General features: G+C 37.3%; 1 protein-coding gene across 6 annotated transcripts in view; it reads left to right on the top strand.

Moving 5' to 3' along the window:
• The window catches only part of LOC133532923 (DENN domain-containing protein 2B-like), a 61,045-nt gene that overhangs the window by 7,632 nt on the left and 32,424 nt on the right, over nt 1–20,989 (top strand). The window contains exons 1-2 of one of the 6 annotated variants that reach the window (XM_061871786.1): nt 7,027–7,139; nt 7,636–7,868. The exons of 2 other annotated variants lie outside the window; for them this stretch is intronic. The gene's annotated coding sequence lies outside the window, so the exon portion shown is untranslated. Of the gene's footprint in view, nt 1–7,026; nt 7,156–7,581; nt 7,869–20,989 lie in introns of those variants that run through there. 3 more of the 6 variants (XM_061871784.1, XM_061871785.1, XM_061871790.1) reach the window with 3 other exon arrangements.

Below are 20,989 nucleotides of genomic sequence, written 5' to 3'. Positions count from 1 at the left end.
GTGTCAATTTGAACATTTTTATCAAGAGTCTCAAATAAGGTATTAACGAATAGAGTAAGGTTAGTAGACGTCGATTTACCTTTGACAAATCCGTGTTGCTCTTCTAGGATATGGTTTTTTAACATTTTAGATATACGACCGTGAACCAATTTCTCAAAAGTTTTGGGAATGCATGACAAGATGGAAATAGGCCGGTAATTTTGCACATTGTCTTTAGCGCCTGATTTGTGTATAGGCGTGACGTGTGCCATTTTCCACCGATCCGGGAATGTGCCGAAATTCATGCATTTGTTAAATATTATACAATACAATACAATACAAGGTGCGACCAGACCGCAGCTTAAAAAACGGTCACGATACGGAATCGCAGTGACGCGTCGTATGCGTACCGTTTTTGACGCATGCTCCCCACACCGCTGTTTAAAAAACGGTGACGGTACGGAATCGCAGTGACGTGCTTCACGCGAATCTTTTTTGTTCGCAAAACAGTTGCGTCTTTTACGTCACCGGTACGGTGTCTGCCATAAGATCTCCGTGTAATATTTTTTGCGATTTTTACGCAGTTCAATTTACGGTGCGTCAGCTTATTTTAAGCAGCGGTGTGGCGAGCATGCGTCATGGACCCGGGTACGTCCTTATACTACGTCCAAAAGAGAGGTATGGGCATTGTGAATGTCATCTCGCTTTGTGTGGTAGGGCACAGCCAGTGGGTGTCATTCCAGATCCAAATTTTCTTGCGTGATTCGGCATTGGTCCCATAATAAAAGTTGTTCAGTATGACCTGTAAAGTCACTGCGCAGAGTATGGCTGGTGGTTAAAATTTCATCTTATACCTATATTCGACACAAGTAGTAAGTACTTACAGACCAACTATGATACACATTTTGCCTGTATAGTGATACATAGTGAATAAATTAAAACCTGATTTAAAAAATAAAACAAAAATAACAAATAGCATGTCATTTAATTCAGTAATCACTAATCAGTCTTAAACAATGAACATCATACTTTTAGATTAGACAACAAAATGTATATTTATACTGTGTTTCGACTTGAAAGATTTTACTGCTTTAAAACATAAGAAAAACCTACCAACCAAATGTATAAAAAAAAATGTTTTTTGTGATTATTATTTTCCTATAGGTTTCACGTAAATGTTTGTAAAAAGGAAATAATCTCCATAATATAAGCTATTAGTTGACACCTCGATGAATACAATCGGTTAAGTGGTTTTCGAGATACACCGCCAAAAAGAATAGGTCCGGACGCCATCTTTGTGACGTCATTACTATCCCCTCCCACCATTTTTCCGCTTTACTACCGCATGTACGGTGATCAGGAGAAACGCCCGAACACATTGATACCGGTTGTGGGTAAGGCCGAGCTGAGTCAATTAAATCTGGCCTCGGAGCGGCTTGGGGACTACTAATAGTAAAAGTTGTTCAGTATGACCTATAAAGTCGCTGCGCAGAGTATGACTGGTGGTTAAAAGTTCACCCTGTATAAATTTTTTAAGTAAAAAGAAATATGTACCTACCTATGATTAAGACGAAAAAAGAGACTAAACGTCGAAGTAAGGTAACATTATTGTGTCTGGTTTTTATATTTAACTGGGGAAGTACCTCCACCTTACAGAAAACCGCAGCCAAATAACACTTGACCCTACTCATAGTGTTGTGTTCCTGCCGGTGAGTAAGGTTGCCAGAGCTCAACGAGGGGGGTGGGGTTAGGGTCGGCAACGCGCATGTAACTCCTCTGGAGTTGCAGGTGTACATAGGCTACGGAGACTGCTTACCATCAGGCAGGCCGTATGCTTGTTTGCCACCGACGTAGTATAAAAATAAATAGTATAAATAATTGTCATTATAATTTCAGTAATTAAAACCGATACTCTATAAATTCCATTCAATACGTATCGTAACAGTCACCACAGTTTCGACCGGTAAAAGCCAGTTATCGTTACCCATGCGCAAATAAATGAGTGTAGCTTCATTGTTTATTACTCGATCTTTATGTTTTAAGGCTCATTATATTCCTTGATAATGAAGCAATATGTTTTATATTCAACAAAATTTGCGAAATGCTAATATTTACGGAGATTTTTACAAAATAAAAAAAAAAATTTTTATAAAAAAACTGTTTTTTGTGATTATTTTTTTTCCTATAGGTTTCACGTAAATGTTTGTAGAAAAGGAAATAATCTCCATAATATAAGCTATTATTTGACACCTCGATGATTAAAATCGGTTAAGTGGTTTTCGAGATACACCGCCAAAAAGAATAGGTCCGGCCGCCATCTTTGTGACGTCATTACTATCCCCTCCACCATTTTTCCGCTTTACTACCGCATGTACGGTGATCAGGAGAACTGTCCGAACACATTGATACCGGTTGTGGGTAAGGCCGAGCAGAGTCAATTAAATCGTGTTTCTAGAGGGCTTTTGAGATTTGGCGACCGTACTAAGCGGCCTATGCGTGCTTTCTGGCGATATCTTTAGACTAATGCGTTTTGGGTGTGGCTACTGCGGCTCTGAGGTTAGCGGATACTTCAAATATTTTCTTAATTAATTGAAAAAGTGATCTATTTTTAGTGTAAGGCCTGAGTGGACGATCGAGTTGGGTGTGCAGCGGGGCGGGGCGTGCGGCGTACATATTAAGCAAATGTAAACGTATAGGAGCGGCCACAGTGCACGCTGCTCACGTCGCTTATGAGCCCGACGCCACGCTGCACGCCCCGCCGAACGCTCCGCTTCGCTTCGAGCGTCCACTCAGGCCTTACACTTACACCCTTATTCATAAACGTGTACTAACAGGGATCGGAAACCGGTATTTTTTGTATGGGAACGAAAACGGTATTTTACAGTACATATGGTGCTACTTTACCGCACTAGTGCGAAAATGAGCATATTACGTTACTGTGTCGAACATTTAAAGGACCATATGTACTGTAAAACGTTGTACGATACATGAGCGAATAGGTAATTCGCAACTCGTGTCGATTTAAAACACTCCCTTTGGTCGTGTTTTAATTTATCGCCACTCGTTTCGAATTTCCTATTTTTCGCACTTGTATCGTAATGTACTATTTTCGTTCTTTGTTCATTATTTCATTCCTAATCGGGCAATCTAATAATACGAAGTCGTTATCTAAAAACACAACTGAGTCCTACATTTTGAGTATAAAATAAACCGAAATATATGGTTATTTCGATGTTTTTGCAAAAAACCGGTTCCGATCCCTGTGTACTAAACTTACGATGCCGCTAATAATCATTGGTCCCTATCCGACGTATTGGTATGATGGAAAGGGACAAACGATGATTAGCGGCATCGTAACTTTAGTACACATTTATGAATAAGGGGGTTAGAGTACAGTAATTAGTGACTTACTATTAGAGTAACTAATATGTATGTTTCTTCTTCTCTTCTTCTTCTTCCTCGCGTTGTCCCGGCATTTTGCCACGGCTCATGGGAGCCTGGGGTCCGCTTGACAACTAATCCCAAGATTTGGCGTAGGCACTAGTTTTTACGAAAGCGACTGCCATCTGACCTTCCAACCCAGAGGGGTAAACTAGGCCTTTTTGGGATTAGTCCGGTTTCCTCACGATGTTTTCCTTCACCGAAAAGCGACTGGTAAATATCAAATGATATTTCGTACGTAAGTTCCGAAAAACTCATTGGTACGAGCCAGGGTTTGAACCCGCGACCTCCGGATTGCAAGTCGCACGCTCTTACCGCTAGGCCACCAGCGCTTTTTTTTTTAGCCTTTTGCGCCTTTTATGTTTGTGTGGGTGAAACCCTAAAAGCGAAATTTGTCCCACTTCCCGGCTTCCGATTGAGCTGAAACTTTGCATACATATGTAAGTCGAGTGACAATGGAATATTATGGTACCATCGAGCTGATCAGCAGATGGAGACAATAGGTGGCCATGGGATTTTAGTGCTAAAACAACGCAACCTAATTCTGTTTGGGGTTCTTAGAATTGTCCCGATGATTATTAGTTGCCCGTGGAAAGAAAAGTACAGTCAGCGATAAAAGCATGTACCTACTAAAAATGATTTTTTTGCAAGCCACTTTTTGAATTACTTATCAACGAATATTTACAAAACAAAAAGTAAAATCGGGATGATTTATATATTTTATCATTATTGCCCAATACATGAAAGTTTTAATGGACGTAAAATAATCCATCCTCAAGATTCACGTAATAAGTCACTTTTCCTTTTGACAAAAAGTTCAATTTTATTGACAGATTTTTCTAGATTAAATGAAGTCCAAATAGCGAAATTGATGCCAGAAGGAATTCTTCACCAGATAAATGATGTCATCAATCTGGTAACAAATCATCAAATAATTTGAATGTTTTGCACATTTCGAAAATAATATCTAGTAGAAGAACTCAAAATGCCGGTTTTCCCAGAGATAACCTAGCTAAATAGATTTTTGGCCCCCGAAAACTTCATTGAAATCGTTAGAGACGTTTCTAAGATCCCCTAAATATATATACAAGAATTGCTAAGGTATGAGTATGTGTAATGTTTATTTACGTACCTATATTTGGAGTGGCTAGTAAAGTTATAAGAAGCTTAATTACCTTATCTGTCATTTTAAAAATAGTTTTCCTTAAAAACTTAATAATTTCCGTCGAATCCATTATTTTTACGCTCTAATATGTATGCCCGACCTATAGTTTTCCTGGAAACGTATTTTTAGACATCAAAACAATAAGAAGACCTACGTAACATCAGTAAATTAAATGTAAATATATTCCACGCACGAACATACAAAATACGCTGAACTGTGTGCCCTTATGTCATAGTTATAAGGATTAATATGCCACTGTTAACTATTGGAGTACATTTTTTTTTTATACTACGTCGGTGGCAAACAAGCATACGGCCTGCCTGATGGTAAGCAGTCTCCGTAGCCTATGCCTGTGTGTGTGTTGGCTACTTGACTGTTTTTTGTAAATAATGTCAAACGATTGAAACGATCTTGATTTTCCTGAGAATCAAATGTCTATATAGGACTCATGGCATTTAAGCAACACAAAGATCAGAAATGAAAGTTAAAGTCTGCTCGCAGTCGACGATTGAAACGCCTCTAACAAAATAAGGTGATGTGACGTCACATCATATAAGTCTGTCCTAAATGTATGGAAGATCAAGGAAATTGCCATTTTGACCCTGAAATATTATTTAATCCCATATCACTTACTCACTTCCGATGACGCTACAAACCTTTGTGGGTCTTGGCCTTCTCCACTATTTTCCTCCAGTTGTCGCAATCCTTGGCAACCTTCCTCCAGTTGGTATACTGCATCATTCTCCTAAGATCTTCCACACAGTCCAGCCACCTATTCTTAGGCTGACCACTAGGCCTTTTCTATTGTGGCGTCCACCTAGTCATAATTTTTGGGGCTCTCATATCGGGCATCCTTTCCACGTGACCCGCCCATCTCAGCCGCTGGGATTTGCAAAACCTAACCTAATGGTCTCCTGTTTGATCAGAGCTTCAAGTTCATGGTTCATTGCCGGTAGCTACCGTCAGGCTCCTCTCACGGACCATAAATTTCTCGTAGCACTTTCCTCCCGAATACCGCAAGCTTTATCATGCGAACGGCTAAGGAGTGGAATTCACTTCCTGAAAATCTATTCCCAGTTCACTATAACTTGGACCTTTTTAAATCGAGAGTGAATAGACATCTTTTATCCTAGACTACATCGGCACTTTCCATCAGGTGAGATTGTGGTCAAATGCTTACCTTTTCGTAATAATAAAAAAAAAGGTTTACTTCGTCCGACTGCGTTGTGGCCCAGGTTTCACAGGCGTAGGTGAGAACGGGCCTGATGATGGTTCGATAGATGGCGATCTTTGAGAGCGCTGATGGCCTAGCGGTTAGAGCGTGCGACTTGCAATCCGGAGGTCGCGGGTTCAAACCCCGGCACGTACCAATGAGTTTTTCGGAACTTATGTACGAAATATCTTTTGATCTTTACCAGTCGCTTTTCAGTGAAGGAAAACATCGTGAGGAAACCGGACTAATCCCCATAAGGCCTAGTTTTACCCTCTGGAATGGAGGGTCAGATGGCAGTCGCTTTCGTAAAAACTAGTGCCTACGCTAAATCTTGGGATTGGTTGTCAAGTGGACCCCAGCAGGCTCCCATGAGCCGTGGCAATATACCGGGACAACGCGAGGAAGAAGAGCACACTCCCCAAAATGTGTCCTGTAAAAATGTACGAGTATCGCGTGCAAAACTGTCCAATGCAGGTACTTTTAGCCGACGCCGACTGTACAAAGTGTATAATCATTGAGAACAGTAGTTATCTGTGACTCACGAACGTAACGAAACGTGAGCGCCGGGCTTATATGGCGCTGTACCTGATTTTTCAAGGAGATTCATGGTTTAAACTTAAATAGGCGAATGATTGCAAATTGCATTTTGTTTAAGACCGTTTTTAGGGTTCCGTACCCAAAGGGTATACATAGAATACAGAAAATCAAGAAAAGGTAAACAACAGTCTGTCTTATCGCTAAAGAGCGATCTCTTCCAGACAACCTTTATGTAGTATATTGTACATTACAATACAAACCCTCTTTATTGCACAACCTCAACGGGTAGATAAAGTGCGTTTTTATCTGGCAGTTAATTTATTTGTTAATTAGCTATTCAATTCTTTACTTGGACATTGTGAAACAGGACCTTAGACTTTTTGTTACATACTACACATACATATTTAAACAACAAACAGCCAAACGTTGAAGTCCCTAAATAATTATTATTATTATGAGCCCATACTGGCCCACTGCTGGGCAAAGGCCTCCCTCTTATTCTTCCACGTGTCCCTATCCTCGGAAATCCCCACCAGTCTCTGTCGAAGACATCAAGTTCGTCCCGCCATCTCCGACGAAGTCTACCGTGACGCCTTACAACCAGTTAAATAAATAAATGATTTAAAAAATGCTAAATATCAAGCCCTTACAATGTGGACATGTAAACCGAACTTTAGCGCACAAGGGCGGAGCGGCTCAGTTCGCACAATGCATCGGTCGGAACCGCATGACTCAACGTAATATAGAGTGGATATTACCGCGAAAAATACCGTTAACGTTGTAAAAAGTGGTTATTACCGCAATGTGAGTGACTTTAGAGGTGGTTTTAAATGTGTTATAACAGTTTTGAGTGGATGTTTAACAATTCATAAATATAATGTAGTCTAAGATCTAAAAAATATCATTGTATGGAGATTATTTAGTGTTGAAAAGTGGTATAGTGTTGAAGCCGATGGTCCCGGGCTCAAATCCTGGCAAGGGCATTTATTCGTGTGATGAGCATATATTTGTTCCTGAGTCATGGGTGTTTTCTATGTATTTAAGTATTTATAAATATTTATATATTATATATATCGTTGTCTAAGTACCCTCAACACAAGCCTTATTGAGCTTACTGTGGGACTTAGTCCATTTGTGTAATAATGTCCTATAATATTTATTTAATAGGCTTTTCGAGAAATTTAGTAATTTCTTTTGCGATTTCTGTGATTTTGAACAATAAAAAAATCTCTTTTATCTATTCCAGACGTCTCTCTGTTTTAATTACATAATAAAGTTTGTATTGAGTTATAATTTATAGAAAAAAATACTTAGTAAAAATGGGATAATGTTGGTGTTAAATAAGTACAAACAGTGATAATATGAAGTGAAAAAAAAAAACAGAAAAAAACAGTGAACGGAAATACAAAAAGTAACAAAGTTATAAGTTATAAACAAAAAAAAGTATCGTTTTAAAACCAAGTGTCTTAATAATATTGTTATTGTAAATAAAGTACAAACGGTTGAAATGGATGTGATCAAATAAATAAATAGGTAAGTCATTAGTTAATTATGTTTTTGATGCTAATGATTAATGATAACTTCTCTCTCTCTTCCAAGCTAATGGTACCTTATGGTACCTAATGGTTAATCAATCATGTATGACAGGATAATCATTTTGTTTAAATATGTAGAAGCCACATCCACTAAATCCAACCAAATTAAATTAAATTAAATTGACATGGGGTTCTTCAAGAAGCAGGTTTTTAGGGTTCTCAAAGGTTGGCATCGCGTAAGTGGCTCCTCCGATGTTGCTTATGTCCATGGGCGACGATGACTGCTTCCCATCAGGCGGCTCGTCTGCTCGTTTGCAGCCTATTACATAAAAAAAAAATTAAGCTTGGTTTTTATGGGTAGGGACCAGGCGACAACATACACACTTATTAAGGGCACTGGTGAATGTCATCTCGCTTTGTGTGGTAGGGCACAGCGCAGCGGATGTCATTCCAGATCTAGAGCAGAGCCCAACTGGGGAAGTACCTCCACCTTACAGAAAACCGCAGCCAAATAACACTAGACCCTACTCATAGTGTTGTGTTCCTGCTGGTGAGTAAGGTTGCCAGAGCTCAAAGCGTGCGGGTTGTTAGGGTCGGCAACGCGCATGTAACTCCTTTGGAATTGCAGTCGTACATAGGCTACGGAGACTGCTAACCATCAGGCGGGCCGTATGCTTGTTTGCCACCGATGTAGTATCGACTTCAAAATCAAAGTGATTTGTTAAGTTTTAGTTAGTGGAAACCGTTTTCTCCCGAAATGGAATTTCATAGATAAATTACCGTTATTTCGTTACTTTCGAAAAGCTATTATTCCCTATATTAAGTATTTTCAGAACTAAAGCGTACACAATGTTATTATTCATAATATTTAGTGAAAGCGCGTCCGCGGCGCGTTGCTGTTGTGTTAGTGTTGTGTTGTGTTGTGCATTTTAAATGTGTGTACCAAATTAGAATGGGGTCTGAGTAAAATTGTGGGTCTTAAAACTAATGATTCTGTTACTAGATAAACTCTTGCCAAATTGCTTTTCGCTCTACCCTTTTCTAAGATCACTTGAAATATCAATTCATAGAATGCAAATAAAACCACCAGTTACTTTTTGTTTGGGGACTGAATATTAGACGAATCTAAAAAATATATATGATATACATTACCATGCAAACGTCCACCGAAAATTGGTTCGAACGAGATCTAGTAAGTAGTTTTTTTTAATACGTCATAAATGGTACGGAACCCTTCATGGGCGAGTCCGACTCGCACTTGGCCGCTTTTTTTTAATAAAAATTTGACGTATTTTTATGTCTGCCGGATCTGGTATATAAGTATACTAAAAATCTTGTTTCATTTGGACCATGTTAAAACTTACAAAAGTGGAACTAATAATGATTAAGGGCAATTCTTGCAAAAGACCACAAAAAGTTTATTCACCCACATACATACATATAATCGCATATCGACAAATTTCAAATAAAAGTAAAAGTACTTACTACAAAATAAAATAGAAAGTGTCATTGACAAATACTGAACACGCATTCCCAGTGCGGTTTATGGACTTGAACACGGGCTTTATTTGTCCTACGTAATTGCAGAGTAATTTAAAGTGACGTAGTGAAACTATTGTGCCATACATACAACAATGGATACCGGAAACAGGTATATGTTAGCATTGTCTAGTAAATAAGTATGACTTTTGACAATTTCCTATAGGCATGACACAAATATTCGCATTCGTATATACGATTTTTTTATGATAGAGGAGGCAAACGAGCAGACGGATCACCTGATGGTAAGCGATTACCGCCGCCCATGGACACCTGCAACACCAGAGGTTGTAAGTGCGAAGCCGGATTTAAGATGTGACGCTCTTTTCTTAGCGGTTTGAAGGTCGTATCGGTTCGGAAATACAGCATTTATGTTTAGGAAAATAGTACATTACGATACAAGTGCGAAAAATAGGAAATTCGAAACAAGTGGCGATAAATTAAAACACGACCGAAGGGAGTGTTTTAAATCGACACGAGTTGCGAATTACCTATTCGCACATGTATCGTACAACGTTTTACAGTACATATGGCCCTTTAAATGTTCGACACAGTAACGTAATATGCTACTTCTCGCACTAGTGCTATAAAGTAGCCCCATATGTACTGTAAAAATAGTTTTAGCTGATATGATAAAACACGTGCTCATTATTTTTTCCTGCTCTCAAACATATACTCAAACTAGTCATTACCTAGCAAGTTGCTTGAGCATCACTTTGTTTGCATCACAATAGGTTGAGTTTGGGCAGCTAAAAAAAATACGTGTCCGTTATTTTAGACTACTCTATAACATATATAAATATAAATCAAAGCGGAACCGGACAGTTGGGTACCTTTCCATGTAAGTATACACCGTGTTTTTATTGAATTCCGTTAACTTCGGGGTATAAGTAAGTACGTTTAAGGAAACTAAAGGGTATAGTTACTTTTCAAAAAAAAAAGTGTTATTATTTTATTTTATTTTTTTCATAAAAGTAATTAAATATTGCATATAGCGTTGTTGTAACACAGGCATTACAATTAAATTAGCCAAACAATTGAAAACTATGACATATCATATCAATGTCATTTCGAACACCAATCGTCCGAGATAGTACTTACGTTTAGTACCAAATGTACACACTCTTACTAAACACTAATCAATATGTAAACAGGCCCTAAGGCAAGTGTATACGCTTGTGAGGGCCTTATAAGATAAAAATAAATTATTGATTATCTCCGAAATGGAGTCAATTAGAATACCGGTGTCTTTGAGAAAGTTACTTAATTTAAGCTCAGGGATGCACCATTGAAATTAAATGAAATGTAGCACGTAAGGTTTCGCTGTTAGTGCAGATGGTTTGAAATAAAGGGTCTAGCAGGCTAAGCGAACTAGAGGTGCCCCCAACGACGGATTTGGTCATTCTTTCAGGTGGTGTACTGGCAAGTCCTGAGAACACTCTATGCTTAATATCAGTCCTCGATCTTCTTTTGTTTTCGAGTTATTCAGGATAATGTAAAATAACCAGCGTATCATTGAAAGTGGCATATTTTGTAGACTGTTCAAGTTAGATTAACGAAACAAAATTATATTTGATAATAATAAAATAGGCTACAAAATACACATTTTTAACCCACGTCATGTACTTATACTTCATTGTGTAAAAAAAACATTTTAACTTGGACAGTCTACAAAATATGCCACTTTCAATGATACGCTGATTATTTTACATTATCCTGAATAACTCGAGAACAAAAGAAGATCGAGGACTGATATTAAGCATAGAGTGTTCTTAGGACTTGCCAGTACACCACCTGAAAGAATGACCAAATCCGTCGTTGGGGGCACCTCTAGTTCGCTTAGCCTGCTAGACCCTTTACTTATGAAAAAAAAAATATTAAAATGTAAAAAATATACAAGTATACAGTCATAAATTACTAATATTATAATGAGTATAGGCTTCTATCAATTGCACTTCATCTACTCGTATTCCTAGTATATCATAATCTAACGACCTTCCACCAACAACCACCTGAAAGAATGACCAAATCCGTCGTTGGGGGCACCTCTAGTTCGCTTAGCCTGCTAGACCCTTTACTTATGAAAAAAAAAATTAAAATGTAAAAAAAATACAAGTATACAGTCATAAATTACTAATATTATAATGAGTATAGTCCTCTATCAATTGCACTTCATCTACTCGTATTCCTAGTAGATCATAATCTAACGACCTTCCACCCACATGTTCGGAAAACCTCGTGCTGCTGTTATTATTAAATATTTTTATTGTACAGTTATATGCAGAGAAATATCTGCATAGTAATACATCTTGTATTTGAAATTTGAATCCACTAACTATAGTTCATATTGGCATTAAAAAAATAGTAAACAATCTTGTCATGTGTTTTTCTCGAAAATAGATTTTTTTAAATCAGTATAATACTTATGATAGAAAAAAAACTTATCTAGTGACCTACGTATACGGACGTATGGAGTTATAACTCCAGCTTATAAAACAAATTAAACAGAGCAAAAACAAGTTTTGAATAAAAAATGTTAAAATCGCTGTATTTTTTGAACTATGATATCTGAAGCTACATAAACTACAGCCTAATATACCTTATCCTATTGCAAGTACAAAGTTTCAGAGCAATCTAGCTAGTCGTGTTAAAATGAGAGCGTAACTACGTTTGTATGGAGAACAGAGCTTGCTGCGGACTTAATCAATCAAGTAGTGTACCAACTAATAAACGGAACTGAGTCATTTTGCGATGATTCGTGATGCGTATTTTTAGCTAGCCCTAAAACTCCGTAAAATGGAAATCTCGATGACGTCATTTGACGCCGTAACAGGCGATCTAACCCGATTTGTCGTGAAAAAAAGACTGAACTTAGCAATGTAAAATAGCATTGAATAGAAATGGCAATATATTAAAGCATGTTAACTGATTTGGCATTTGACTGGTGGAAGGTGGAGGTGAAAGTAAATAAACAAATGGGACATTTTACACAGATCGAGCCCCAAACTAAGCAAAGCTAGTACTATATGGGTACTAGGCGACAATATGCAGTGTGTCCCTAGCCATTGGACAAAGCCGAAATGTACATATGCATTAGGATATTTAGAACCAGTGTACAAAGTATGATAATAACTGGTGTAGCCGTCTTGAAGAAATTAACAAATTACCATTTTTTTACTTTGGAGGAGCCTGTAGGGACCGTACGCGTTGGAGGGTCTGCCATCTTGTGGTCTGAATCGGAACCATAAACATGTACATTTACACGTCACGTGTTTTCTTGTGCATAGTATGTTCTGCCATCTTGTGGGCTACATCGGAACAATAAACCTCACATTTGCGCTTCGCGCCAAAAATTTGACAGCTCCTGTGCTGCCTCCTACAGTTCATGCACGCTCCCTGTATGCTGTAGCTCCTAAGGTAATATCCTCAAAGAATAGTATGGAACCTTCTTCGACCTTTTTTATTTATGACACTAATAAGCATCTGACTTTTGAAAAATGTCATCATTATCAATTTTCGAACAAATTGTCAAAAATACTGCCAAAGATTAACACAGTGTGTTTCTTTTTGTTGTCGATTATTGCAAATATATTGTTCGATTTTTTTTTTTTTTATCTTTTATTCTAATTAAAAAAATATTAACGTCCAAGCATTCCTGAGAAGTAACCCTACGTGGGATTTCAGGGTTTGTCCAATGGCTAAGGTCACCCTGTACATAAATACATTATACATAGAAAGTACCCATGACTCAGGAACAAATATCTGTGTTCATCACAAAAAATAAATGCCCTTACCGGGATTCGAACCCGGGACTATCGGCTTCATAGGCAGGGTCACTGCCCACTAGGCCAGACCGGTCGCGAAAATATGACGTCTATAATAAGGTAAGCGATTTTGATTTGTCTTTTTAATGAAAAACACTTTTATAAATCATATACAATCATTTACCCCCTTATTCATAAACGTGTACTAAAGTTACGATGCCGCTGATCATCGTTTGTCCCTTTCCATCATACCAATACGTCGGAAAGGCAATACGCGGCGGTTGACGTTTCTCTAGTGTGTGAAACGCGGTTTCATATGGTTTTTTTCCGTTGCATATTTAGAGGAAATTAAGCGATAACATAAAAATGCTGCCTCGTTATCGTTATTCCGGTAAAATGAGTAATGATATGTTACAAAACACATTTAAATTGTGAAATAGTATTTTATACAATCGTGATATAATAGAGAGCTTTTCAGTCGAGTACCGTGATTAGGCAACGAAGCTTGCTGATATCAAATATCAAATATCAAACATTTATTCAGCAAATAGGCCACAGGGGCACTTTTACATGTCCATTTTTACAAACAATAAATTAAAAAAAAAAAAACAATTACAAATATCGAATCTATGAAATAATAAATACTTTATTAGAGATGTATACTGTCTCTAAATGTCAAATTACACAAAAAAAACTATGATAAAAAAATAAAACCATAAAATACTAAAATTCTTTAGAGATGTATAAGTCTCTAAGTGTCAGAGATAAAATATAAAAATATATATTAAATTATCCTTAGAGATGTAGAGGGTCGCCAAGGCTTGAATTCTTATATAAATAATTAAAAGACAAAAAAATTAAAACAGACAAGAACCGAATGAAGTGTCTCACGTTAATGTCACTCAAAAGTAAAGTTACATACTTTAACATAACCTGTACCCCGTGTAAGCTTAAACAGACCGGTCTCCACAAACAGCACCCGTTCACGAGTATGACGTGTATCTCAGCCATCGCCTCCCTCAACCTTCATTCGGGAAAGTGGCTGAGTGGCTGAGTTGCCTAAGTGAGGTACGAGATTGAAAAACTTGATTATATCACTATTACCCGGATCGGTGGGCCAAATTGGCTACCGAATAACAAGTAATTAATTATAAATTTAAATGTGATAATGTAATTAATATGAATTTGTAATAATAATTAACTGGTACCTGACATGTAAAATTATTTAAGCATAGATATGTACATTTATTTATTGACTTGTAAAATTTGCCCTTTATCAATAAAACATCTGAATCTGAATCTGAATGGATACCGCAGGTTAGCCGGGGCAGAGGCAGACCAAAAAAGAGATGGCGGGATGACCTCGACGCTTTTTGCAGAGACTGGCGGGAACATACTTCAAACCGTGATGAGTGGCGGAAAAAAGGGGAGGCCTTTGCCCAGCAGTGGGACACAAGATAGGCTATAAAAAAAAAAATCACTATTATAATATTTATACCTATGTCGGTGACTATGTTTACGTGGCACACCTCCAGGCGACCGGCGGTTGCGTCGCTCGTCGAAAAAAACCGGTTTTTTTTAGGTTACAATAAAGTTCTTAAAACGTTTGCGTTCTTATAAAAGTCCGGAAGAAACCGGTTCCTAGCCTTGCTGTATAGATAATTATGTCACTAGTTTTATAAACAAGGTATTTAGGTAAGTACTAGCTTTGAATATTGCATATTTTACACTGTATCTTGGTTGACGTGATCTGGTCCTGGCAGAATATCAGTGCCTCTCCCATAGGGTGAAGCGTAATACTGAGCCAGAACCCTTTTGTTTTGCTGCGACGCACACAACATTTCCTATATGTATAGAACAGTATTATTTAAATGTATTTTTTTTTCTCTTTCTACTTCTATTTTTTATAAATGTGTATTTCTCTCGTATAATTTTGTATTATCTGTTTTTTTTTGTCATTTTATTAATTGTATTTCCTGTGTGTATTGTGGAAAACAAATAAACGGATTATCTATCTATCTATCTGTATAGCCCTATGTGAGGAAGGATCCCACGTCCACACCCGCGGCAGGTGTATGCTCCCCAGGTAGGAAGGGGTTGGAGGCCTGCTCGTGGTGCCCCATGCGTTTCTCTTTAAAGAGGTAAACCACGGTCGTCGTGATATATCTAACGACATAATATTAGAAAAAAATAATACATTCCACTACCTACCATGAACCAAATAAACAATGAAACCCTGATAACGTTGTGACATCACCGAAACCGTCTTTTGTTTGAATTACGTCACCTCATATCTTTTACGTTTCGACACTGTTATCTTGCACGCCTTAGTATAACTTGAACTGATATATAAGTTACCTACCTATAACAATGTACATATCTTGTTGTATGTTACTGCTAGATTTTTTTAAAATAAAAGTCTAACCTTAATGTTCATGAGAATCCATAAATAGGTTTTTTAAAATGCTATTTTTTTTAATTTAAGTATTTTTCTATTTATTACACAAAGATACAATTCGCACCTCAATCAAAACGGGGATCTTTAAGATCAGGAGTTTTCATCTTATTTGACGCCCTCGCCCTGTTCAGTAATTTAAATTACAGAAAACAGCAACCAAATAACACTAGACCCTACTCATAGTGTTCTGCCGGTGAGTAAGGTTGCCAGAGCTCAACGAGGGGGGGTCGGGTTTAGGGTCGGCAACGCGCATGTAACTCCTCTAGAGTTGCAGGCGTACATAGGCTACGGAGACTGCTTACCATCAGGCGGGCCGTATGCTTGTTTGCCACCAACGTAGTATAAAAAAAAAAATTAAACATACGAACACGCTTCCAAATGTTAGTGCCCCCGCTAAGTCTAGTCAAGCGAAGCGCACGAGCATAACCTACCTTTTCTCGAAGCGGTTCGTAATTTTTTTTTCCATACCAGATAACAGTCCAGTCGAATTATTCTGAACTGCAGGATGGCTAGCGGAAACCAGGCGGTATATTCCTACATTATAAAGATGTTTAGAAAAGATACATGAAGCGATAGAAAGTTAGAAGCGTAAGTAAGTGAGAAGCTTAGCTCTACATGAGATCTGTACCCCTAGTGTAAATATTTTCGACAGCGAAACATGACGTACGCGTTTGCGTTAAGTGTCATTTTGTATGAGATTTTTGACTTTCCAAAACGTCCCGCTTGGCGCGCTGTTCAAAAACCCATACAAAATGAGACTTAACGCAAACGCGTACGTCACGTTTCGCTATCGACTAAAATTACACTAGGGGTACAGATAAGCTTTTGACAGGACGAAACATATGTACTCGTCTTGGCAACATTTTACATGAAAATGTTTTTGGTGGGATTCACAGACCAACCACCTCGTGTCATTCTTACTTATAAATAAATAATATTTTTTTATAAATATAAATATAAATAAATATTATAGGACATTATTACACAAATTGACTAAGTCCCACAGTAAGCTCAACAAGGCTTGTGTTGACTTACTTAGACAAATATATAAATATTTATAAATACTTAAATTTATAAATACTTATATAATTAGTACTTTTAAATTAAAACTCAAACAACAACTTCTAGAATTTCAAAGCAAGCTACCTCCTGGTACTAGAGTAAAACCGTCGTATCTGTAGTGGTCGAAATCGTTCTTATGCGCCGTTCAACTTTGTTAATCTCGGTACTTACTTATAGTAAAATTATTACATTCATGTTATTTATCTCCTCAATATATACTTTATTACCCAACGTATTTATTTAGCCTAAAAATTAAACCTACTATCACATATGTCAAAGTATCATACAGTATAATCTTATAAATATATCCATAAACATAAACATATATTTGCATACCTATATTATTTTTTACACAAACAGTCTTAGCCATACAGTTTCCGACAAGCAGCAAGTAAATTCGTATTGTACGAAGGGTCGGCCTGAAAACCAGCGTTGTAGTAGGTAAGCCTGCTGCAACACATGCTGAGGTTCGCTCCTTTTTAGCATCATAATTTTAAAAGTTTTTTATATCTACATGTAAACATAAATTTGTGCCTAATTAAGTTTCATTTTAAGGCTTGTAATGTTTTGTAGTATTGCCTGTAAACATGTTTCAATGTGGTGTTAAATAAAAATATTCTATGTCTATGTCTATGTCTATGTCTAAATACATAGAAAACACCCATGACTCAGGAACAAATATCCATGCTCATCACACGAATAAATGCCCTTACCAGGATTTGAACCCGGGACCATCGGCTTCATAGGCAGGGTCACTACCCACTAGGCCAAACCGGTCGTCAAAGATCTTACTGATTGTCTAGATTGATTTACTTACTGATTTAAATCTAGTAATTTCAGATAGATAGTGAAAGAAGCTAATTGCTTAACCTGACTGACCTAACAAATTGCTTGTTCAGAATTGAACCTGTGACCCATCTGACTGTGTCACCCACGAATAGAGAGCGCGGCAAATTCCAGGAGACCGTCTGTCTGCTAAGATATCGATTAGGGATGGACCAAATATATCGATTATCGATAAAATTCAAGTAGAAAGTTGAAAAGTAACGAGTTTTTTTTTCATATAGATCGTTTGGAAATCGGTTAAAACGTAGACTATGTCACTCGGCCACAAAAAGGACACGTTTGACACTGACTGAGTTACGTATAAAGTAACGATTGTTTTTACCCGTGGACCTGGGTATGTCCTTAAACTACGTCCAAAAGAGAGGTATGGGCATTGTGAATGTCATCTCGGTTTTTGAGGAAGCGCACAGCACAGCGGATGTCATTCCAGATCTAGAGCAGAGCCCAACTGGGAAGTATCTCCACCTTTCAGAAAACCGCAGCTAAATGACACTAGAGCCTACTAATAGTGTTGTGTTCCTGCCGGTGAGTAAGGTTGCGAGAGCTTAACGAGGGTGCGGAGCGTTAGGGTCGGCAACGCGCATGTAACTTCTCTGGAGTGTCAGGCGTCCATAGGCTACGGAGACTGCTTACCACGAGGCGGGCTGTATGCTTGTTTGCCACCGACGTAGTATTTAAAAAAAACTATCCTCTCAGTTACTTTTTGACTAAGAAAGAAGTAAACTAACATGTGAAAGTATGTAGTGGAAAATATTATGGGCATGGGTTCTTTTTAAGACAAGCCTCCGTTCACGTCTTAGTCTGTAAAGAAGTATTTAGCCATCTACCACATTTTCACTTAGGAGTTGAATTTTAAAAAAAAACTTAATCTGCCTCTACAATACATGTTCTACAACATTTGCAGAATTGATAATTTTCAAGGTGGTACCTTCAAAGTTCGCGTTTACATATTACATATATGTATTATACCTCTATAAGTTTTTGATTTAATTTATTTTCCAATAAAGGATGGTACATAAATGTACCTTATATTAGGTTCACCAAACTTTATGTTTAACAGCGAAATGACAATATAATATGCAATGGGGTTTACAGACAGCTCCATATCTCCTTAGCGCTATAAATACTATTAATAATGATTAGTAATTATGCATTCACTTTACGTTCCTTTATTCTATATCGTAAATGCTTTAACCACTAGTATAGACCGATACCAGTTACAAGTAAATCGATATCGATAACTACGTAACCGATATTCACGGTAGCAACAGTCCTGCACACGTGTCTGGTCACGTTTTTATCCCGGTGTTGTAGTTAGTAATATTACAATTAAAATGGGGATGAGACGTGGGTTTTATTTGTGTTACTATCGATAAAATTTAACAGGAACATTTTTGGAAATTTATTTAAGTAAACGTGAATTTTTGAGTGTATTTTAGCAATCGTAAAAATGATTAAATGTTTTTATTTATGTTTGCTACGATTTATTTATACGGCATTATTCAATAACTAATAATATATTTTGTAATATTTTAATATTGGTGTCATTTGAACAAATATTTGTCCGATTTTTTAGACTAAAAGATGTGACTATTATTTTCATTGTTATTTTCAGAAAATTATCTCTAAAATAACATCGATTTCAGGAATCTTTGTATGACATTTGACATAATATTGGTTTAAATTGAACAAATATATGTCTGATTTTTTTTGACAAAAATATACGACCATTATTTACACTGTCATTTTCACAAAAAAAATCACAACTCATAAATAACCTACTTTTATTGAACACTTTTTTTTGGTTAATATTCTAAAATGTAGGAATTACTTTGTTATATGTTACTTTTAACCGTGACCTGAACTATAAATTAAATAGAACACAGTAAACAAATTAACCTTGACATAGAGTTAGTGAGGAAATGATGTTCGATATAAATATACAAGATGTAAATTATAAAAAAAAAGATAAACTTTAAACGTCGTGTTGTGCCCGCCCAGATAGTAACCACCATAGCACACAATAAAGAGCAGATATTATATAAGATGGAACTAAAACACTTACATACCAGACACCATATTGACAAGACTGTCAAATATAACTGTCAAAACAAACTGTGTATGTTTCTGAATAGTAGTATGGCTTACTTATTGATAGTCTTTTAATAGTTCCTTAGAACCCACGACTGTATAGTGCATGGCACACTGCATTCATTTCGCACGTCGCTCTCGAAGTTTGAGCGACACAACGCTATGCGCGTATAATAGCGACATCCCACTCGCACGTTGGAGCGACGTGCAAATCGGATGCAGTGTGCCAGGCGCATATGTGTCTGCTTATACATCGCTACCACTAGTTATTACGGTGTAAATGCGTAAATATGTATATCATTTTGTTAAAATCTACCATAAAATAATCGACATTTTATATCGACATTTTCCCATCGATACTTAAAACGCATTGGTCATCACTAAATCTACTGTATACAAAAGTCATTATCGCAATATAGCGACCTAGCGATTGTTTATGTGAGATGGACGGTGGTATGCTGTAAGTGATAAGCAATTCATTAGTCATTTCGTAACAAAGAGCTTTGTTTATCATTGCCACAAAGACCCAGCCGAAATATTACCTACAGCATAGCTTAAATATTGATAGTCTTCTTCTACGAGTGTCGTATGTTATGACAGTTTGGGAATCTATTTCAACCCTTGACACATCAGCTCTGGTGCAGATTTCTAAGCCAAGACATTCTTTTTCGTCCGATACTTCTTATTACATAGATATGATATATCGTACTTTACTGCATTGTACTTTAGTAAAACAAAAGCCCGGTTTCCACCGCGAGCAGAGCGGACTCATTAATAACTTAACTCGTAAGAGTAAACTATGTACTTGTATTTCCACCCAGAAAGAGTCGAGCGGAAATGACAAACCGATCAAAAACAGTTGAAATGAACTCGCACAGTTCTTGAGAGCGGAGCGGTGTCATTACGGAGCTTGTTCAACTCGCAATGGTAAATTACATAGGAGCGTTCTAGGTTTCTACAGAGAAAGAGGTGAGCAGAACGAGTCAAACGAGTTAAAATGGGTCCGCTGCGTCAAGGTCCGGCCGACTAGTTTGAAAAGGACTCGTTGGCTGTCTCCACGCCCTTCCCCGTCGTCAGCTAACTTTTCTGAAAGTGTAATAGCTTTCCTGTAGTTAATATTTTGTTTTAAGATATCTGCTTCAACTAGTGTCAAAAATTGTTCTCCGGTAACCCGGTAAAAGTTCTTAAATTTTTCGTCGTCTAAATCGTCGAATAGCCTATATTTCCCTTTAAGAGTTCTTCCTCGAATGTGCTGGCATAACCAAAACAAAAGCTTGTCATCACTCATTTCGCTTGATTCCGTGTCACTGAACATCCCGTTTCAACACGACCTCGCACAACCAGTTCAAAACTTTAACT

The sequence above is a fragment of the Cydia pomonella genome, chromosome 28 (assembly GCF_033807575.1).
Source record: "Cydia pomonella isolate Wapato2018A chromosome 28, ilCydPomo1, whole genome shotgun sequence".
Taxonomy (NCBI): domain Eukaryota; kingdom Metazoa; phylum Arthropoda; class Insecta; order Lepidoptera; family Tortricidae; genus Cydia; species Cydia pomonella.
The sequence above is the reverse complement of the archived record's forward strand: the minus strand, read 5'-3'. Positions and strand labels throughout refer to the sequence as shown.